This window comes from Muntiacus reevesi, chromosome 1, assembly GCF_963930625.1.
Source record: "Muntiacus reevesi chromosome 1, mMunRee1.1, whole genome shotgun sequence".
Lineage (NCBI taxonomy): Eukaryota > Metazoa > Chordata > Mammalia > Artiodactyla > Cervidae > Muntiacus > Muntiacus reevesi.
Genome location: NC_089249.1, coordinates 100,635,914 through 100,640,093, shown reverse-complemented (window position 1 = coordinate 100,640,093; position 4,180 = coordinate 100,635,914). Strand labels below are relative to the sequence as shown.

At 41.5% G+C, this 4,180-nt stretch overlaps 1 pseudogene; it reads left to right on the top strand.

The window, feature by feature from the left end:
* Positions 1 to 985: 985 nt before the first annotated feature.
* Positions 986 to 3,244, top strand: LOC136163139 (heat shock protein HSP 90-alpha pseudogene; annotated as a pseudogene).
* The last annotated feature ends 936 nt before the right edge of the window (positions 3,245 to 4,180 follow it).

Genomic DNA, 4,180 nt, shown 5'->3' with positions numbered 1-4,180 from the left:
GAGACCGCAAGAGTGAACAAGTGAACATACACATTTTAGGAATCAGTGAACTAAAATATACTGGAATGGGTTAATTTAATTCAGATTACCACTATATTGACTACTGTGGGAAAGAATCCCTTAGAAGAAATGGAGTAGCCCTCAAGTCAACTAAAGAATCTGAAATGCAGTACTTGGGTACAATCTCAAAAACAACAGAATGATCTCTGTTCATTTCCAATGCAAACCATTCAATATCACAGTAATCCAAGTCTATGCCCCAACCAGTAATGCTGACGAAGCTGACGTTGAATGGTACTATGAAGACCTATAAGACTTTTGAGAACTAACACCAAAAAATACGTCCTTTATATCATAAAGGACTAGAATGAAACAGTACAACATCAAGAAATACCTGGAGTAACAGGAAAATTTGGCCTTGGAGTACAAAATGAAGCAGGACAAATCTTAACAGAGTTTTGCCAAGAGAACACACTTGTTATAGCAGCCATCCTCTTAAAACAACACAAGAGACAACTCTACATATGGATGTCACCAGATGGTCAATACCGAAATCAGACTGATTATTTTCTTTGCGGCTGAAGATGGAGAAGCTCTATACAGTCAGCAAAAACAAGACTGGGAGCTGACAGTAATTCAGATCATGAACTCCTTATTGCAAAATTCAGACTTAAACTGAAGAAAGTAGGGAAAACCAAAACCATTCAGGTATGACCTAAATCAAATCCCTTACAATTATACAGTGGAAGTGACAAATAGATTCAAGAGATTAGATTTGATAGAGTGTCCGAAGAACTATGATGCAAAATCGTGACATTATACAGGAGGTGGTGATCAAGACAATCCCCAAGAAATAAAAAGGCACAATGGTTTTCTGAGGAGGACATAAAAACAGCTGAGTAAAGAAGTTAAAAGCAAGGGAGAGAGTTGCCTCTGCATCCTAGTGCTGCATCGCTACGGAGCCCTTTCAAGTCCTTCAGCCAAGATGTCCGGGGAGACCCAGGCTCAGCACCAACCGATGTAGGAGGAGGAGGTGGAGACGTTCGCCTCCCAGGTGGAAATTGCCCAGTTGATGTCACTGATCACCAATACTTTCTACTCGAATAAGGAGATTTTCCTGAGGGAGCTGATTTCAAACTCGTCCGATGCCCTGGACAAGATCAGGTATGAGAGCTTGACTGATCCCAGTAAATTAGACTCTGGGAAAGAGCTACACATTAATCTCATACCGAACAAGTAAGATCGAACCCTCACCATCGTGGACACCGGCATTGGGATAACCAAGGCCGATTTGATTAATAACCTGGGCACCATCGCCAAGTCCGGGACCAAAGCGTTCATGGAGGCTTTGCAGGCTGGCACTGATATCTCCATGATTGGCCAGTTTGGTGTCGGGTTTTATTCAGCCTATTTGGGGGCTGAGAAAGTGACCATTATCACCAAACATAACGATGACGAGAAGTATGCCTGGGAGTCTTCTGCAGGAGGGTCCTTCACAGTGAGGACTGATACAGGAGAACCTATGGGGCGTGGAACAAAGGTTATTCTGCATCTGAAAGAAGACCAGACTGAGTACCTGGAGGAACGGAGAATAAAGGAGATTGTGATGAAGCATTCTCAGTTCATTGGCTATCCCATCACTCTTTTTGTGAAGAAGGAACATGATAAAGAAGTTAGTGATGATGAGGCAGAAGAGAAGGAAGACAAAGAGGAAGAGAAGGAGAAAGAAGAAAAGGAGTCTGATGACAAGCCTGAGACAGAAGACATTGGCTCAGATGAGGAGGAGGAAGAGATGAAGGACGGGGACAAGAAGAAGAAGATCAAGGAGGAGTACATCAGTCAAGAAGAGCTGAACAAGACAAAGCCTATCTGGACCAGAAATCCTGATGACATCACTAACGAGGAGTACAGAGAGTTCTACAAGAGCCTGACCAACGATTGGGAGGATCACTTGGCGGTCAAGCATTTTTCAGTTGAAGGACAGTTGGAATTCAGAGCCCTTCTTTTTGTCTCAAGACGAGCTCCCTTTGATCTGTTTGAAAACAGAAAGAAGAAGAACAGCATTAAGTTGTATGTTCGCAGAGTTTTCATCATGGATAACTGTGAGGAGCTAATCCCTGAATACCTGAATTTCATTAGAGGTGTGGTGGACTCTGAGGATCTCCCTCTGAACATTTCCTGTGAGATGTTGCAACAAAGCAAAACTTTGAAAGTTATCAGGAAGAATTTGGTCAAAAAATGCTTAGAACTCTTCACTGAACTGGCAGAAGATAGAACTACAAGAAGTTTTATGAGCAGTTCTCTAAAAATATTAAGCTTGGAATACATGAAGATTCTCAAAATTGGAAGCAGCTTTCAGAGCTGTTGGTGTACTATACTTCTGTTTCTGGTGATGAGATGGTTTCTCTCAAGGACTATTGCACAAGAATGAAGGAAAACCAGAAACACATCTATTACATCACAGGTGAGATGAAGGACCAGGTAGCCAACTTGGCCTTTGTGGAGCGTCTCCAGAAGCACAGCTTGGAAGTGATCTACATGATCGAGCCTTTTGATGACTACCGTGTGCAGCAGCTGAAGGAGTTTGAGGGAAAGACCTTAGTGTCAGTCATTAAAGAGGGCCTGGAACTTCCAGAAGATGAGGAAGAGAAAAAGAAACAAGAAGAGAAAAAGACAAAATTTGAAAACCTCTGCAAAATCATGAAGGACATTTTAGAGAGGAAAGTTGAAAAGGTTGTGTGTCTAACCGGTTGGTGACATCCCCATGCTGCACTGTTACAAGCACATATGACTGGACAGCAAACATGGAATGGATCATGAAGGCTCAAGCCCTGAAAGACAACTCAGCGATGGGTTACATGGCAGTCAAGAAGCACCTGGAGATCAACCCTGACCACTCCATCATCGAGACCTTGAGGCAAAAGGCAGAGGCTGACAAGAAGGACAAGTCTGTGAAGGATCTGGTCATCCTGCTGTATGAAACAGCTCTCCTGTCTTCTGGCTTCAGTCTGGAGGATCCCCAGACACATGCCAACAGGATCTACAGGATGATCAAACTTGGTCTCAGTATTGACGAGGATGACCCCACTGCTGATGACAGCAGTGCTGCGGTCACTGAGGAAATGCCCTGGAAGGAGACGATGACACGTCTCGTATGGAAGAAATAGACTAAGCGCTGCCTGAGGATCCCTTGGCTATGTGTTCAGTGCTGTCTCCATTCCCTCTAATATGTTTTCAAGTATTTCTTTATTTTTGTTAACATTTAAAAATCTGTATGGCATGGAAACTACATAAGGGGAGGATAAGATTTCTTTATACTAAGTGGAATACTGTGATACTTTGAGCACTAAAGCAAAGCTAGTTGTTTTTTCCTAGTTTCATGTTGGCTTCTTTTAACAGATGGAAGTAGTTATGTTTGTTGTAAGGTGTGTATGTAACCTGTGTTAACTTCGTGGTCTGAAGTGTTTAGCTATCAAGCGGATTCTTTAGTAGACCAAAATTTTCTGTTACTGAAGTGTTCTGAAGTATATACGTTGATGTTTAAAAGAAACACTTGTTAAAGCAAGTTTTCATCTTCTGGGATATACTTTTTAAAACTTCCATCCCCTGTAGTTATGACTGCGTGTGCCACGCCTCTAGAAGTTAGTGTGTGAAGCTGAACCAACTTGATTGGAGTCGCTGTCCATACATAGGACTTGTTTTCCAAAGAAAAATATTGTTTAGAGTAGCAAAATTATAAGCCTGCCCAGGCATGTTGTAAAGCCACTGGAAAAGTAACTTGGAGCAAGTTTTGTGAATGGAAATGTAGTGCTCAAGTCACATTATGCCTTAAAAAGTTGTAACAAATACAGATGAATTAAAAAGAAAAAAGAAAAGCAAAGGAGAAACGAAAAGATATACCTATCTGAATGCAGAGTTCCAAAGAATAGCAAGGAGAGATAAGAAAGTGATCAATGCAAAGAAACAGGAAAACAATAGAATGGGAAAGACTAGAAATCTTTTCAAGAAAATTAGAGATATCAAGGGAACATTTCATGCAAAGAAAGAACAGAAACAGTATGGGCCTAAGAGAGGCAGAAGATATTAAGAAGAGGTGGTAAGAATATACAGCACTATACAGAAAAGATCTTAATGACCCAGATAACCACAATGGTGTGATCACTTATCTAGGGCCAACATC